Raw genomic sequence first — 20325 nt, forward strand, 5'->3', positions numbered from 1 at the left:
AGTTTAGAAACACAAGTTCTATCATTCATCATTACCGTATGACAGATTAAAAAAAATTAAAAAATGAGATATTCCAATAGATATATCTTACTGAGCTGAACAAAATTAACAAAATCATATGAACGAATATACATCCTTATGCGTAGTTTGCGAGAAAATTGCGAGATTTTTTTTTTATGAACTTAAAATTGATGCTGTAGTCATACACTAATCATACCACGTCATAAGATGAAACTGATGCTACTTTCATCAAGCTTTCCACTACGACCTAAGAAAACGCCAGCACACCAGTGGCGGATCTAGCCCCGTGCTAAGAGGTACCTAGACCCCCTAGTTTTATTTATTTATTTATTTATTTTTGAATGACAAAAGTAATTGAAGCTATTATTTATATATTTTTGAAAGTTTATAATAAACGTTGCCTTTTATTCGTTATCGGAAAATTTAAAAAAAAAATGATATTGCAGTTTATCTGTTCTGCAAGGTGTCAAACAATACTTGAGGTCCTCAATGTCAACGTTCAACTTAGCCACAATATCCATCAGGAGAGTTAATTTGGAAACTTCTGCAAGATCCATGAAAAATGTATACCTCTCATAATTTGGGTTCTGGCTGTCCCCTTCCATAGTCTTTACATTCTAGATCCGCCACTGCGGTACACGTGGTGCCCCCCCCCCTTATGTCCATGACGCACCCCCCCAATTGTCTACCCGTAGGTGTTCTTCCATGAAAAAAATCTTCTTTTCGATTAATTTTTACACTCCCTCAAACATATTTATACAGATTTTTACCCTCCCCCAAATATTTCAATGACGCACTTTGCGTCATAGCCCCCCTTGTGGGCACCCCTGCGAGTATGGTTAATGAGAAACTCCCTAAAATTATGATTAACATTTAAATTTAATTATTTTATTATTTGTTTGAATAATAATATTGTCCACAGACAGTGCCATATTTAGGGGGGGCTATCGGGCTCAAGACCCTCCCCGATATAAATATGTAAGTTTTTCGCATTCCATGTACAACAATAATCCTTCTTACCATTTCTAAGAACACTATTAACTTTCCATTTTCTTATGCTCTTTGTTCAGAAATAATAATGTATTTGTCAAATTTCATTCCACGTAAGAACTACGTTCATCTTTTTTTCTTTTTCTTTCGTCTATTCTACTGTTCTGTCTCTTTTTCTTAGTGGTTACTTTCTTTCGTTTCTCCTATCATAATTTCGACCGTTGTTAACTGTGATTCAAGTCGGCCATCTTCAGTAACACCAAAAGAGGAACTGATAAGCGAAACTGGTGAGCGTCATTTTAGATTTGCTTGGGGAAGGTGGTACCGACATACAAGTTTCAATTTTTTAAAAGTGTATTACTACATAATCGATTAAAATATATTTAATTCTCAAAATCAGGTGGACAATTGTCCCTGTGCTTATCTAGTGAAGCTGTTGAGTGTTTGGGTTTTAAAAGGTAAAAAGGAAAAAAAAATATAATTGCTTATTCACGTGTTCTGGATAGCTCCCACCCCCGAAACAAAGTTCTAAATACGCCACTATCTATAGATGAGGTATCAACCGAAATACGACACCGAGTATAATAAAATTACACGCTTTAAGGTAACTTTTTATAATAAATTGAAATTGAAATTCTGTTGCATAGTTTTCAAGAAAAAATAAACTAATTTTTATGGTCCTTTCAGTATGCTGTTTGTTGTAATAATTTTCTGCTGGAACAGATTAATTAATTATGTACTGTGCTACTATAGGCCTACATGTAAAACAAGTGCACAATTTCCTAACGGTGAAATATATATACTCCTAACAGTGATACGCATATTATATTACTTTCAAATGTTTCAGTGCCTGCTCCAGTCAGCAGCCATTATTGCTTTGGTTTTACGCTAATACATCCTTATCACAATTTTGTAAAATATTTGAAGCCTTGCTGTCCAAACAGTCGTTCTTCATGTTTTTAGTTGCGGTGGTTGTGGTTCATTTAGCAATACTTACGTTAGTTGATAACACCTGCTGCAATTTTTAGAGTTTTTAATACACTTTTTGTTATGTTTAAGAAACACATAGTACATTACAAACTGAATTCTGTTTTTTTTTTTTTTTTAATTAAGAGAAGAGATAATAGTACTTCTTAATTTACTGAGTATTTATTTAACAATCACCAGATACAGCTCAGAGGCTATTTTATACTGGATATCTAACAACAACAATAACAACAATGGAAAGGATTTGGGAAGGTATCGGCCAGGGCCTGTTTTAGTAGGTATCATCCCGGCATTTGCCTGGTAGAATTAAGGGAAACTCTGGAAAAGCCTAGTTAGGATGGTCAGCAGCGGGAATCGAACCCACGACCTCCCGAATGTGAAGCCAACGCTCTGCCACTTGATTGGTTTTAAGTCCAGGAAATCATTGACAAAGTTGTGTGTGTGTGTGTATGCAGTGCTTTATCCAGTCTCCTCGATATCGGCGGGGGGATCTAATGTTGTAGGAGAGAGAACATACTCATCATCTATAGATGCTGAACGTATATTTTTCAAATTTTTTGGAAGGGAATTGAACTTTGGTTGTGCCGATTTTCTGCCCCCTAACATGTCGGGATGTCTGGATAAGACACTGTTGTATTGTTCGTGTAAGGGGGAAAGATGTTTTGTTTGTCAAATAATATGTTTATGTGACATATACTATATAAAAAGGAATGTATTTAAAACAATGTAAAAAAAAAAAAAAAGAAAAGAAAGATGTTAAACATTGACGAATCCATTGTTGCTGGTGAATATCTATATAAAGTATGTATTGTGTTATACTATACGTAAATCTAGTACTGTATATATTGCGTTCTATATGTATTGTGTGAGAGATAAAAAAATACTTTTAATTCTACGCTGCTTTATTTTCTTGTAAGACCTCACAACTCGACTGTTGTAGTGGCTACATTATAGCTAGTGTTTCTTTCAGGCATGTTTTCTTGGGGGGCTGTGTCTCCCGGAGCTCTGAGAGTGCCCCCGGAGGAGATAAGGTTAATACGTACGAGAATGGTACCAGCAATGGGAGATAAATAGTTTCAGAATACAATAAATAAATTAACCTATATATGTGTAACCTGTATATATAGGGTAAATACAGTTGTGATGGGCACTGTCTAATGATGGGCACACTGGTGGTAGCGTTTGCCTTATTAACAAGCCTTGTGTGAATGGCGACTTACTGAAAATCACTCTCGATTGTTGGTAGTCGTCGTTTTTTTGCGTTCAAAGTGTGATAAGCCTTCTTGTTGGCGCGAATGCTCAGTGTGCGATAAGACCAGGTGATCTGACGATTAGCTGAATTTTCTTCGAATTCCAAAGAAATTAATAAGACAGATAAGCGCATCTCTTAGGGTTTAATCCTTTTTAATAGACTATATAATTCTTCGCAACTTATTATTTTTAACTCACACAAGAATCATATATTAGACTGCCATGAGGGACAATTATATAGTTGTTTTGCACATATTCCTTTCTAATGTGAAGGGGTGCCCGTTACTGAGTTGAATATTTGTTTCTATATAATGATGGGCCCTAGATGCCCATTACTGTGTATTGAAAAGAAAATTATTTTAAACAGTTTTCGTTGGAAACTTGCTTATCATATTCTACTGTATTGGTGATAATTTTTCTTCGTCTTTTAGTGAAGTTTTAACAGTAATGTATACAGTGCCCATCACTGTAAAATCTTGTCTATTACTATAAACGTAATTCGCGCACCTCTTGTAGCATAATATTTTACAAACTAGCTAAATAAAACGGACCGAAATAACCCAGATTTTGGTACCAACAATAATTGTGCAATTTAAACACTATTTATACTGTAGCTAGCTAAAATAAACTATTTAAAACGCCTACATACTTTTGTGATCATATTCGAAAAGGTATCTTAAGTTCATTTCAACTAGGCCTACTTGATCAATGGAACTGAATTCACAGACTTTAGGCAACCACGGCTTAGTCCGTGATGGTGAAAGACATGGAAATTGAATAAAGTAGTCGGAGCTTTAATTTCCGGAATTCGCCTGACAAAATTACTAGTAAAATTCAAGACAAAACAATTCCCATTCTAGGTATGTAATTTGGACTCCCTTTTTGGAATGTAATAATCTTTGCTTTTGAACACATCTTTATCTTTGTGAAACTGACACATTTCGCGTACCTAAGCGTGCTTTATAATGTATTTTTCAAATTAAATTTCGATGCCCAACAAGGAGAAAGTCATCTACACCGAGCAACAGCTTCAGGACGCTGTTAGTGCAGTTCGTAAAAGACAAATCATTAAAACTGCTGCTCGAATATATAATATACCTAGGTCAACACTACAATGGCACCTCAAGGGTCAGGAGAAGGCTACATTTGGCCTCAGTTCTGTTTTAACGAAAAGATAAAGAGAATCTGATTGTTGAGTGGCTATTAACTTCAAGCAAGAAAGGTTTTCCTCGGCTTAAGGAAAATGTTCAAGTTAGTATTCAGTCGTATGTTAGTCTACATGGAAAGACCTAATCCGTTCAAGAAAAATTTACCAGGATAAAGGTGGTATAAGTCGTTTCTACGCAGGCACCCAATATCTCAAATAGCCTCCGAAAGCGTTACACTAGCTAGTGCTAACTTGAGTGAATGTGATATCCGGAAATGGTTTCAAGAAATTAATGCATATTTAAAATCAGACAATTTGTTTGAAGTTCTAGAAGATGCTTCAAGTGTATATAATGCAGATTGTAGAAGTTTTCAACTTTGCTCAAAAAGTCAGAGGGTTATTGCTCCAAAGAATACCCGGAATGTTTATGAGGTGTCTATGGCTAATGAAAATGTAGATCTTACAGTTTTATTCACTTTTGGTGCAAATGGTGTCTACCAATGCTTGTTTATAAAAGACTGCCTAGTGAAACAGTGGAATCTGTTTCCGATGGTTGAGGTGTTGGGTGTAGTGATTCCGGGTGGATGAAATCAGAATTTTTTATGGGTACATTTCCAATATTTTCCACCCATATTTAGTCAAAAGAAATGTCAAATGTTGAACAGTTGCTGGTTTCAATCGATGCTCTTAAAATAGGGATTATTTATGTACTTAATAAGCAGTTTTTTAAATGTCAAATACATGATATAAAACATAACTAGTATGCTAAACCACTATACTTACTTAAAACAAATTTTGTGGTTATAATTACTGAGTTAGCTTGAAGTGTCCATCACTATATAGTTTACCCTATATATATATATATATATATATATATATATATATATATATATATATATATATATATATATATATATATATATATATATATATATATATATATATATATATATATATATATATATATATATATATATATATATATATATATATATGGGAAAGTGGTGTAGAGTGAGACATTAGCATACTTAAATGTTTCGTTCTCTATTACGAAGTTCAAAGCATATCCAAAAGGTGAAATCAACAGAAAATGATAAGTATGACATTTGAAATTTAGTTTTACAATGTGTTAGCGGTTATGGTAACTTCAGTTTGATGTCATTTGCGTTTATAGTTGCAATGTCCTGAACAACCAGAAAAAAAATTTCCGTACATTTTCCCACTTTTTCGCAGAAAGCTAACTATATAGTTATTGTTATCACTATCCAGTTTCAGAACCTTCCCAATATAATAAATGTCCTTTTTACAGTGAAATTTTTACCAGAACATAAGCATCCTCATGTTTCCATTGTAGTCTTTAAAATCATATGGGCCAATTTCGAGTAATAATTCAAGTTCTTCATCTGATGAGGACAATTAGACCAGTTCTTCCTCTACATCTGGATCGACTTCATCGTCAAAAAGGCGTCTTTTTTTTAAAAAAAAAATTGTACTTGTTTACTCTTTGCTGTTTACAATATGTTTCTTTTCTCAGCCAATAATTTCTTCTCTGGATACATATCTATTTTGTTTGAAGGAAGTGTCTCACTGTACCCCACTTTCCCCTATATATCTAGTAGCTGTAGTCTTTGCTAATACGTAGTTTTAGGGTGCTCCCCGGCACATGTATGAAAATTGTCAGCTTCTCACGGAAATTATACAGTGGATCAAACGATTACGAGAACCTCCTCGGCAGTGTTACGAAAGCGTTGGCACAAAAAGTTACTAAACGAGAGATGAACTCATTCCAAAAAAGTTGCTAAAAAAATTGAAGCTACAATACTGCCGACACAATTAACACAATATACCATTTAAAAATGCATTAAAAATTCTGAAATTCACAAAGGAAAAGTCGAATACCCAGTACACTTTTGACTTATTCTTTTATAGCTAATCGGTAATACTGTATTGCTTGTGCTTCTTAAAGGAAGCTTTGTAGACTGAAGGGGATTTTGAATTTTGAATTGTTCTCTGTTAATGGGTTTCAGAAAATGAAGCAGAATGGTAGAAGAGTAATTGAGCTGTATATAAGTACTTCCCCAACTCGACGTCACTTGCGCCGATTTAACAAAGCAAAAACAGGAAGAAAACAAACATATTTCAAAATATTTCGAAATAACAATACTTCCTTGCAGAACAAGTTATTCACAGCACAAAAATCACTAAATCTGTAAGTCGTTAAAACTTCATTTTAAAATCGCCAAAACAGTCGTCGATCGGAAAAGTAATTTTTTATTACTATTTTGGAAGTTAAGACCCTAGATTTTGTGTGTTTCTCCTCAAATTTCAACACTGTCCCTGTGTTCGCGAATAAATCGGTTTACGAACAAGTTCTGTGAACAACTTTCTCGCGGCTTACAAACAACATTTCGAGGTTCGAACACATGCACATAGGGTCTATATAGAGAGAGTTTAAAAACAACACCGACAACGTTTGGGAAGTGATTTCTTACACCAAGATAAGAAGAAAAGTATAGACCAACTTAGATGTAGAAATGATTCCTTTCGCTGCTATGACTAGCTGAAAATTTGACCGAAAAGAAAGAGAAAATAGCCTTAACTCAAGGACAAAATGTCGCAATTAATTTAAAGGAAATAACCATTATTTTACTCGTAAATTCCATTAATGTATATACAATTGACCGTGGTGCAGGTGCGGCCTTCAAAGAACCTAGTAACTTAATGGGGTATTTCATCAAACGTTTAATGAGGAAATTGAACAATGAATAAGTAGAATATTTCCGTGTCTTTTTGTTTCGCCGCACTGCAGTCTTAGTTCGCTACGTGCAACACCCCTGAGATTCAGATTTAGAAGCAAAATCGATGGAACATTTGTTAACAGTTTTCACAAGTGGATACACAACGGGCATAAATATATCTAGTCGTGTAATTAACTTTTAGAAACACCTTAGCATCAATCTCCAAGACATGATTGGTCAAAGCATGGACGGAGATGATTCATGAGTTGTATGTGTGATGTTACGCACACAGGTTTGCATTAGTTCTTTAAAAGTCCGTAGATATTTGTGCAGAAATGAAGAATATATTTTCCTTAATAAAGGAGCTATACGTTTCCTTTTCTGGTCATCTACGACAATCCAAACTTATAGACAACTTAGAGCAGTCTGAAGAAAAGACGAACAGAAGAAAGAGATTAAAAAGAGTGGATACTACTAGATGGACAATGAACACGATGCTCTAAGAACTGTGTTGTCCTGTTTTGAAGTGGTCAAACAAATTCTCTAGGAACTGAGTACAAGGATTCGTATGGCGATACTATAGCTACATGTAAAGGCTTGCTCAAACAACTTATTATGTAGTTGTTGCTACAATGTATATCTTTAATAAGATATTTAAAGTTCTTAACCCTGTGACGATTTGTTTTCAAGACACAACAGTCGATTATAGAATAGTTTATTCAGTGATTGATGGAATAAAAAAGAAGCTTAGTTCACTCAGGAATGATGAATCGTGGAATAATATATGTTCAGAGGTAGATACATTTGGTAAAAATATGAAACTCTAAAATAAAGGATGCAGATTCCAAAAGGGAACCTTGTTCTTTACAATCGTCAAGAAATCATGTCATATAAACCCAAAGTAAAAAAGTTCTACAACTATAAACACATTGTATGTAAATAAAAGTGATATTTAAATTAACAAATACAAAGTCAAGACATTAAAATAAATGTGCACATACCCACAGTAAATTGAGAAAAGTAAAATTATTTGTGATCACAGTTACTAATCATCTAATCCTCTAAATGTATGTAGTGCCCTAAAAAAATGTCCCAACAAACATGGACCAAAAAATGCCTCTTTTTACAGTTTTACAGTTACGATGAAAATGAGAAAAATCACACGTTAAAACTTCTTCGCTTGAAAACTATAGGACCTATTACAAAGGATCGAAGGAATTACACAGGAAGGAGTTTCGTTTTATCTAAACACAGTTTTATTTCGTTTTATTTCGTTTTACAATCTTCCAGTACCGGCTGAATGGATTATTAGAAAACTTCTTTTAAGATAGAATATGTTGTGTGGGATTTCATAACTTTTAAACATTATATTGACTGTTTCATGATAGAGAATTGATATAAGTAATTTTCGATTACTAACAGAGATATGAAATTATTTTTAAATGGCATCTACTTGAATACTGCCAATAATGCGCCTTTAGTAGTTGAAAGTGTATCCCCTTAAGAGTTCGATTCCCAGACGGGTCACTCGGTCGAAAAGATGTAACAGCTTTTTCAGACCAGTGAGTGAAGTTGTTCTGGGTTTTCTTCATTTACACGAGGCAAATGCCGGGATAGTACCTAACATACGGGTCCCAGGCTGCTTCCTTCTCTCCCCATTCCTTTCTTCCTTTCCTGGCTAGTGTGCTCACCGGGAACGTCATACCTTAAACGTGACGGGCTTAAGATTGCAGATGCCGATAATGTCCACACATTTGTATAAATAAATGAAAAATGTACAATCACAGAAATTCCTTGAGAATGGGGAAGTCAGGAAAATAATAAGCAAAATTAAAATTAATTATATGTTTGTTGGAAAGTTAATAAAAGGTGAGAATCATGAAGTAGCACATTTAATTTGGAAGTTTCCTGGAAAAGGAAAAATATCCTTTACTTAACAAAATCTAAGTGGAGCGTAACGCTCGACGATGGTGCATATGAAAATTGGCGACATTGCACAAATTAGCCGTAAGAGAATGAAGAAAGATGGGAAAATCCCTTTCTATACATAAATTCCCCTTTAAAAGGCCTCCCAGCGAAATTAAAATATCGCTAATTTTCCAGTAATTATGTATCATCTTCAAATAGATAAAAGATAATTGAAATGTGGAACAAGAGCGCCTTAGACAATATATTTTGCGTGAGATACCGTTATCACAAGTCATTTAGTGGCTTTCCGTTTTCAGCCGTTTAGAAACGCGAAAATAAATGCCGATTTTCTAAATGGCTGGAAATCGAAAGCATATAAGTGAGTCATAATAATGGTATCTCATGTAAAATGACATTGCCTAGGGCGCTCTTGTTCCACTTACCATAAAATTGGCGGTATTTTAGTTTTGCCGGGATGAAGCCTCTTAACTAGTTTTCGACCAAACAAGATTTGGCGAAACTGGAATTCCATGACCGACTGCCCACGTGTGAGATAATTTCATAGCTTAAGGCTTTGGGCGAAACAGGAATCGGCGGAACAGGCAGGAACGGAATATTTCAACGAAAACAAGTCAAATTACATCGTTCAAGTTACATGAAAACTGTTAGAATTCGAAGGAAGGAGAGATACACATGTTTGACTGATCTACTTTGTCTCAGTACAAAGTAAGCTCTCAGAGGAAGAACTGAAATGAAACAAAGACTTTTAAAGTTTTACTGCTATTTCTTTCAGGCTAATGGAAACGAATCATAAAAGAAACTTAATAATAATTCAGGGAAAGAGACTATAGGAGAAAACGGAAAACCCTGAGAAACCCTACGAACACGTTGTTCATCGCGAACTTTCATGGTCCAAGATGAAACGAGGGACCCGTTGCACCAGAAACGAACACTCTATCACTGATCCACCGTACCTCCATTTTGGAAGAACTTTGGTTATGATTGATATATAGATCAAGTAAATACTGAATATTTTTCAACTAATTTATCATTTTTTCATCATGGTCATTCTATGGTCCATTGGTCATTCGAAGTCACACTTATACTTGGATAAGGTCCGTTGTGCAACTCTGTGAGAGACTCTGCAACAATTTGTTTAACTTCAATACCTTGCACTTTTAAATGTGTTTTTCTGTTTTGTTATTGTCAGAACTTAACGGATTTAGAAGAGTGGCCATATATTTGCTGATGTAGGTTGTATTGACATTTTGACCAGTTGCCCGTTTGCACAGGGTCATTATAGAGAGTTGAGATTGGTTCTATCTTCTTTTATTTAACAATAGCTTTCATACAATATGCTACTTGACCCCCGGATCCATTTGCCAATTTTGAGTTGGACCCCGCCTGGGACCCTGCGAGTGTCCCGGGGGCAACATTGTTTTCATTCAAAAGGTGGTGGGCTCCCAACACTAATTTGATATGTATTCGCTGAGTTTCCTTACCTGACCGTTTCCGAAAAATCTGACCCGGAAGCTGACTTTTAATGTATAGTATGGAGCTCAATTTCTAACTTTTCACGCTTATATCTCCGCAACGGTTGCGATCGAGGATGTATCACTTTTCGTGTTATGTTCTTTTGGGACAAGGTATCCAACGACCATAGTCTCGACTCGAAGTCAGAGTTGCACTTGGATAGGTTCCCTCGTAAGAGTCTAATAATGTGTGACGCATTATTTAACTTCTCCAGTTTGAAGCAAAGACTGTTCTTTGCGGCTGGAAAGAAGAAAAGGTTGTCCAATTCTAAAGGAACTTTCGGTTGGCAATTGCTATCTTTGACTGCACCTGGAAAATAAATTATATTTTTGATAATTAAATATTATTTACATGATGAATAAAACACAATTTCAAAAATAATAATACAAGTGACCAATTCGTCATAATTTCTGTTAGACGTTCATTATTTCTTACAAAACTAGTTTATACACTTAAAGAAAAGGACAAATTGAATCTAGAAAAATATAAATATTCATCATCGGTTATTAGCGTGGTTACATTTGGAATATTTCGTATTGCAACTATTGAAAGGAAAACACCCTAAAGAACTTGTTTTTGGAATAGTTGTTAATAAATATTTTTATTATTCATTTCTGTGTAATTATTTGAATAATTTTGCTCTAATCTTCAAGCTATCTTCTATTCATATTCAAATGTGTTCTCATTGTGCTCCTAGTTTATCTGCAACCAACATTACAAATCTCCTAAGCAAAGTTATATAACATTTTAGGATAGTGTGACGAGGTACAAGGGCTCGAAAACACGCAACTTATTATTTTGTAAATAGTATTATTTTCGTGATTTTTAAAAGTATATTTTAATTTTAGTGATACGTTTCTCCTTTATTTTTTCATTATAACACGAAGAAAAAATCTTGTACTGTTCTAACAACTTGGTTAACCAGGAAATCAATATTAGAAAAAAAATGCTTGAGCATCCTGTTTCTTTTTTAATACCCGCACACGCAAACGGTAATTTTTGGTGCATATGTTGACGAGAAAGAATACAGGATATGATCAATTTATTGACATCTTAAGCAAAGTTAAAGGGAGTTTCTGAGAAATAATTTATTTATTTATTTATTTCACTCAATTTGAGATTTCAGATGGAAGTATATCTCTCTTCAGTGTTTACTTATTTCAATCATATTAAGATGAACAATGCGATTATTATTTATTTATTTCACTCATTTTTTAATTTCAAATACTAAATATTACACAAACCTTATCCTCCTTGTGTGAAGAACGAATGTTTCAGCTAGTCTAATATAAATAAAATAAAGAGTTTGTTTGTCTGTCTGTCTCTGTGCGTCCTAGGCACCATACGAGTGGATCGAGAGTTACCAAATTTGGGTCAGGGGTACCTTGATCCAGGTCCCAGACCAAGACGAAGCGACTTTTTTCAAATTTCGAACCAGGAGAGTCTCAGGGTGCGTTTACCTGGACATGTAAAAGTATTAGAAAATGGCCGATGTTAGTGTCAAATTCATAGTTTTCGCGGTAGCTGAGATCAATGGTGAAACTCTGATCGCATTAACTTCTAAATTCACCCCCATTCGGCTGCAGGTCGGGGGTCATGGGGAGATGCCGAGACATGTAAAAATAATAAAAAATGACCGATGATATAAGTGTCAAATTCATAGTTTTCGCTGTCGCTGAGATCAATGGTGATATTCCCACAGGCGTTGACTTCCAAATACAGTTCCATGCGAAGAACGAATATTTCAGAGAGTGTGTTATAAAATAATCAAAATTCTGTAAATTTAAGTCGGGAATTGTGTAAGAAGGAAACTGTAAGGAACTTATTTCTTTAAGATAATAAAAGAGGTAATGGAGATATTACACCGTAGGTAAAGGAAACATTCCTGCAACAAATACATCTTAAGGAGTTTCATAACAAGGTTTGAGCTAAGATCTACGTTACAACTAGAAAATTCGAAACACGAGAAATCCTTTATATGGTATTTGATCATAATGTCGTTTCAATAGTCCTGGTGTTTCTTCTCTTAGCTTGTCCTAGTTTTTAGGATTTACTGCCACTTCATACAAAGTGAAAGTAATGGCTTTTGAACTCGTTTCAAAGCCAGATTCAAAGAACTGCACTGCTTGTGCCATTATATCATCGTCATCAAACTCTGTAGCTATAGAAAGAAACAATCGGTTGTTCATTTCGTTGTGTATTTAAATGTCCATAATGTTAGAACACACACGCATTATTCGTAACGCAAATAACTGTATGTACGAACTGTAATATTACAACGAATTATTGTCGTGCGTGTTTGTCGGCATAACAATGTTGCTTAGTTGCTCATTACTATAGCTTAAGCATAGTATAGACTATATTAAAGTAATTGTCATTAACAGTAGTTAGTACTATTATTATTGATCTTTTTTTAAAAAGAATCAACCATTGTTTGTTTTAACTACATTTTTCGGGTTACTCTCGGTGTTAATTAACAACGATAATACGACAGTATTTTTGTCAGTTTTAGACTTCGAAGGTATGCTATTCATAAGTATGGAAAGTCTTGTAGAACGGCCATATCCGTCCGTCCGTCCGTGTGTTTGTCCAGAGACATCAGGGTAAAAACCAGTTACCAACCTCAGAGAACAAAATTATCGATTTTTGTCTTGAAAATCATTGTATATTAGAAAAACATCGTATAGTCGTTATGCTCGTGATAACAATCGAAACAAGTATAATACTATTAATAATAGCACAGTTTCGAATTGCAAAACGGCGTCACTCTCCTCGTCATTTTAAAATCCTTATTAACACTAATCTGAACAGTTCTATCTCCTCGTAAACGTCATTGAATTTACAACGATACTGTATATCTATTTTGTAACTTTTTCTATTTTTATATCTTGATTTTGGGCAACGGTGCATAAAAGTACACACTCTGTCGTGTAGAAGAAGAAGAAAAAAATATATATGTTGTTGATTCTAAATAGAAAGAAATAAGATTTAATCTCAATAGTTAAAGTATATGTCGGTTTTATATCTGCATTTATAGTTATTATAACAGCAGATAGTTACTTGTTTAAAACGTTGCTAAGAAAGGTAATAGTGATATAATTTGTCATGCCTGATTTAATGTGATTGGATCATTTTGACATTTTTTAAAAGTTACCGGACTGTGGGCTGGAATGTAACGTAAAATATAGCCTAAATTAATCGTTACATTTTAAATTGTGATTCCCAATATACGTTACATTTATAGATTGTGTTATGTCACCTAGGACGTTACATTTTAGGTGGTGGTTCCTATTTACGTTACAAATTTAAAGAATGGATGCAGGGTTACCATTTACCAATTCTCAAATCGTTATTGATTCATTTTAGGGGAAATGACTGTTAAAAATCTCAGTGTGTGTGTTTTACATTATGCAATGCACATCTACTATTTATTTGCACATTCAGAAACTGCAAAAAAAGTGTGCGTTCTAAAATTATCGTCATATTCACCTATTATCGCAAGGGTATTATCATATATAGTATTGAGGCTTATCAAGTATGGTTGGCAAGCCTGGCAAAACAGTAGGGATGCGCACGAGACAGGATTTGTGGCTGTCTCGTCTCGAAAATGTGCTGTAAAAGTGATGTCTCGACTCGAAAAATGTATTATTTCACTATTGGAAGAGCCGTGTCTCGACTCGAATTTTGTCAGGAAAATTATGTCTCGACTTGTCTCGTGCATATTATATCCCTACAAAACGGTAAGAAATAGCGAGTACATCTTTTATTTTATGGGTTCAGTGATCCAAGAATAGCTCCCACATCCTCTCTTAAAGCTCCATTCAAACTGGAAGTGGTAGGAACCAAAATAATTCAGATTTCAGTGTTGATCCTCATAGAATAGAAAAGTAATATCTATAGGTAGAAACTTTTCGAAACGGATTCTGCACAGGCCCGTAGCCAGCCCAAAAATTTAGGGGGGGGCGGTCGAAGTTTGGGGGGCCCGATCCAACCACATTGTAGTTCATCACCATATTATAGTTCACTTTTAACTCTACCGTGAAAATTTTAGGAGGAGCCAGTAAAAATTTAGGGGGGGCGGCCCCCTAGACCCCCCTGGATACGGGCCTGATTCTTCATCCCAAAAACTCTGTTTAACTTCTATCCGTATATCTCTACCGAAACAGGAAGCAACATAAATTTATTATTATTCCCGGATTCAATATTAATCATCATAGAGTAGTGATGGCCAAATTATCGTTCACTCCGAGCCAGAACAAAATAATAACTAAGCGTTGGGAGCATTCTTAATTTTCCTTGCAGTTGTGAGGAAACATTTCTTTGAATACTCGTAAGTCCCATATTTTCTGAATGTTTCCTCTATTCTGTGTATTCTGCTTCTTGTTTCATGTGTCTGGGCCAATTAGAAGCCACGGTGCATATTTGAACATTTGTACCGAACATTTCAAAACGAACTGTGCGATAATCTCCATTTGTCATGAAATCGGCCCGGTACGAATTGCCTTTCCTTGCAGAATATGTTCGGTAACCGTAAATATGAAAGGCATTATTTTTTTTCGCAAATAGAGGAAGTTCGGGTATTATGGAATACCATTTTTGTTTCGCTTGTAACTCAGTTAATAATTGCACATTGAAACAAAAAGGAAAACAAGTATACGCCTTACATATTTGGCTCTATTTATGCGTATCTTGATAAAGAAGTTTCGTTACAGTGGTGGGCAAAATTTATAATTTGTAAAGAAAGCACTTTGGAGGGTAATATGAAATAGTCGGGTAATATAGAATACAAATGCTATATAGAAAAGAAATGAGTTTTCTGTTGAAAAAAACAATGAATACAGTGACAGTATATGAAAATTCTGAATGTCAAGCCATAACTGAACGTGATTACGTGCAAAAGTCACAAATATAATACTCTGCTTCAGGATCGGCACAGGTATTGTGTGCTCACATTAAACATTATGAATGCTGGACCCAAGCTCACCCCTTGCATCATCAGAAAATTTGGTGTAATAAAAAATTCACTTAGCATTGTAATCATCATAAATGTATGTTTAATTGCCCAATACCGATAGATATTTTTGTAATCGGAATACCATGCTTTTCTTGCGGGTATTCCATATTGCCCTCCACGCTATCTTGAAAACGAAAGAACTGTTAAGCACATTCGAAGGCGTATAGAATAATGGTACTTATCAAACTACCACTCTGTATATCCAACGTCATAGTAAACAAACAATTGTTGTTCTCTTACATTTCAATAGGAAAATACAGGTTGTAAAACACTTACCTGTAAAAGTTTTCACAAATATGAAATCAGATTTTCACGTCTACCAACACAACGAATGTCACAATCACAAGGAGACTGACTGTATGTTATCATGGGAACGTGAGGTAGTAGTATCTTTCCTCTCCGCTTGTAAGCAACACACCACAGGCGAGATAATGAGGTATTCCATATCATCCGACTATTCCATAATACCCGAACTTCCTCTAGTAGTACTTTAGGTCCAAAAACTACAAGATTTACGCATTTAACCTACGTTCTTACGTACGCCACATACGTTTTATCCCTCTGTGTAGAGTTGAATCCAGAACACCAGTACAGAACTTTTCCATTGTACTAGGAATGAAAAAAAAAATGAAAAATGAAATGAAATCTTTGAGTTTTACGTCCCATGTTATGCCGATTAGGCTAAAGGAGACAGTAATGATTAGAAATAAAAGAAATGGTGGAATGAAGAAAGTGGGAAGAAACGGGACAACCCCGACGAAACCCAAGCACACGGTGTTTGTCCACCACAATTGGCGCGAGCTGGGATCGAACCAGGGGCCCCAGGCACCAGAGGTGAATGCTCTACCACTGACTACTACGGATGGATGGAACATTTAAACAGAATACAATCGTGTTAATTAATTGTGTAACAAAGAATTTCAAATTACTAAATCTAGTCATAAATTGTGAGCGGGATACGTTATATTTAGGAGACAATGTAAAAGTTCATATAACTCTTGTACAAGTTTATTATAGGGCCTACTATTTGTTTGTTAATAAAAGGAAAGAAGTATAGATTATATTGAAAATTCTAAGATATTCATTCAGTAGGATTAATTCACAAAACCAACTTTAGAAAGAATTTCAACTGTAAAGGGAGAGTCAGGCCCTCCTGTCGAATAGTGATCTCCAAACCGGCGATCGCGAGCGATTAGTAGGTTGGGTTGACTTTGATTCCTCCACTGAGCTGACGCTAACGACAGGGGGGCGCTGATGACAACAACTGCTTGTTTTTCACGCGTAACTTTTCATTGTCAGCCTGATCTCACATTTGATTGTATATGCGTGGGGTTGTGCAAATGTTTATTTTCGTGTGTATAGGTCTATTAGATATTTGCTAACTTGGATAGTTTGATTTCATATTAGACATTTGCTAACTTGGATAGTTTGATTTCATATTAGACATTTGCTAACTTGGATAGTTTGATTTCATATTAGACATTTGCTAACTTGGATAGTTTGATTTTATATTAGACATTTGCTAACTTGGATAGTTTGATTTCATATTAGACATTTGCTAACTTGGATAGTTTGATTTCGTATTTATTAGAAATGTTAGTTATCACATGTCAATAAACAAATGTAAGATTAAAAAGAAAAAGGTGTTAGTTTTCTTTTTGTTTGGTAGCTCACAGAGGATTTAAAAACGGAACGGTAGCTCAAAAGCTTCATAAGTTTGGTGACCACTGCTCTAGAGTCAAGTCACTGCGGAAGTACCTGAACACACTTTTTTTTCCTAAAGGAATCAGCAAACACTCTTTGTCCTCCTTCGCAACTAGGTTGATCTGTAATAGATAGCCATTTAAAAAAGACTATGCAAACCACTTAACTCTTGTTGACGTGGATAGGATAAAAATAAATCTCACCATCTGAAATTGAACTCAGGTCTCCTAACAGTACCTTATAAGTATATAAGTCACATATAACATAAGTCTTATAAGTCTCATAACAGTATATATACGGACTATACTACCCTGCCACTTACTGAAAGAAGTCTCCATTAGTTATTTAATTAGAGGTGTTAACTTAATAGGGATACTTCAACCTTCATTTCGGAGCTTTGCGGAAAATACTTGTCCATATTTTAATTTAATTCTATTATAGTTAGATAAAGATTTTTCCATTTTTGAATAAGTTTTTTTTGCACGAAATTACTAAATTACGTTTTTAAAACTATACATATACACACAACTCTACATTTTGTAAAAAATGTAGATACTTTGGTGTTGAAACATGTTGCATATACTGTTTAAGCATACAAAAACAATATAATACTTAATAATAGCTTTGATAATAGAAACTTAACGATTTATACTTGGAAGAACTCCAACAGTTACTGTACTAATCAATGAAACGTTATTGGACTGGTAACTGCAAGATGAAGCAAGAAAACTGTTGTCTTTATGTTTCATGCTTCACCTCAGGGCCATGGTCATTATATCCAACGATAAGCATTCTTTAATAGACAAATTAAATAATCTGTCCGGTAGAGAAACATACTGTAAATATAGAGAAACATGTATATATATATATATATATATATATATATATATATATATATATATATATATATATATATATATATATATATATATATATATATATATATATATGCAATCATGATTCTGCAGTTATATCAGTTCTCGCGTTTCATAATACAGAAGTAAAAATGTCTTTATGTTGTAGAAGATGATAACAAAAGTTCCAAAGAATTAATCACGTACAGCACAAGAGGTTATTTTCTGTTGATTTTTAATTGTGCAAGTAATACCACGTACACAATTATTATTATTATTATTATTATTATTATTATTATTATTATTATTATTATTATTATTATTATTATTATAAACTGTTTATACGTCAAAGTAAAATAATTGTGTCATATTTGCATGCCCGCAACTACGGTTTTTGTCACTCTGAGCAAACATTGAATTCGGCGCCCCCGATTTATAAGTACGTATATAACCCTTTTTATACTCTCCCCTCTAACCACTTACCCGGGGCATGTGCCTTGCTAACTTCACTTTGCGACCTTGCATGTTTGTTGTTCAGTTACAGATACATTATTATATGATTTTTTTTTCTGAGATAGACATGGTGGTTTGAGTTAGGCAAGAGTTAGATTGAGGGACTGAACCATAATGAATTCACTCATCTAGAGTTTTACCTCTTGGAATATAGACTCACCACGTTATCAGGCATTAAGCTTTCATGCAAGGGCGCTGATCCTGGAGGGCCGAGGGGGCCAAGGCCCCTCAAAGCTCATGTGGGCCACCCCATATATTTTTATGAATATGTATTTTTATATGTATTTGTTATTGTTATATGTATTGTTGTGTGTATTTCCATATGTATTTTTATTGTTATATGTATTGTTGTATGTATTTTTATGAATATCCAATATTTGGCATAATTTGAATTTGTCTTAAAATCCTGATATATGCCTTCTTAGACCCTTGTCTGCAACCATATATCTGAATGGGCCCCCACAATGTTACAGAGAAATCGGCACCCTTGCTTTCATGGTGCTTAAACATGTTGCATATTGACCAGAGGACTGGCCTGCGAAACTGAGGCAGAAGAAGACAGGGAAAAGAGAGGAGAGAGAGGATTGGAGTGCATTGAGCGTGAGAGGGTTTTTGTCTAGCACGTGCTAGGGTGAGTATACACTTTACTTTGTCTGTTGTTCATCAGTTTCTTGCCTGCATAGTGGCTCGTCTTGTTCCCTAGTAGCAGAAACAACTTGCAAATCGCTTGCTGTAAGCTTGAATTGCAACCCTAACAGCACAATTACATAGCAAGCACATGCCTATCATGTTCCCTCAGGTACATGGGAATGTGTCCAGTATGTGCCTTATATACCTCTGAAAGAAAAATCACCAGACCTACCAAGTCTCCCGCATTTCGACGTTCACTCCCGCTCTCCCGCAACGAAGTAGCAAACTCCCGCTCTCCCGCAACGAAGTAGCAAACTCCCGCATACTCGAAATCTTGTAGCGGGAAATAATCGCTTAACATACCTTTTCTTTAAAAAAAAAAAAAAAACCGTTGAAATTTCACCTAATTTATTTTTCGGCTGAAATAAAGTATACATTGAACTACAATAATAGTGGGTACCTGTTCCCCATCCATAGGCACCTGTTCCCCATCATTAGACAATTCTGTGTTGGTCACTCACAGTGGAAACTAACGGATCGAATTTAGGGCCGAGCTGTGTTTACATGTGTGCGCGTGTATGTGAGAGAGAGAGAGAGAGAAAGATAGAGAGACAGTGAGTGAGAGACAGATAGTCTATCCGTCCTCCAACGGCTGCTACTATTATAGTTTATATTTTGAGGAAGTCTCCCGCCTAAAATTCCTCCCAGTTTGGCAGGTCTGAATCACATAGATGGCAAGCGATAGTCACAGTCTAAGTCCGCCCCTAGCCACATGCCTGACATATACCTGGGAACGTGCCTAATATGTTCTAGGTATGTTCTCCATGTCGTAAGCGTCAATGAACCAAAACGAGCCAAATGCTGTATGTAGTTTCAAGTACTTTTTTCAAGTACGATAAATAGACAATATAATTATTGTCAATGATACTTACTATTACTAAACTTCTTCTTCTTCTTCTTCTTATCATTATTATTATTATGTGCCATTTACTAATTCATTTTTATCGTTCGTGTAAGAGCCATGTTAGTTCTTTA

Source organism: Thermobia domestica, chromosome 15, assembly GCF_964235325.1.
Source record: "Thermobia domestica chromosome 15, izTheDome1.hap1.1, whole genome shotgun sequence".
Lineage (NCBI taxonomy): Eukaryota > Metazoa > Arthropoda > Insecta > Zygentoma > Lepismatidae > Thermobia > Thermobia domestica.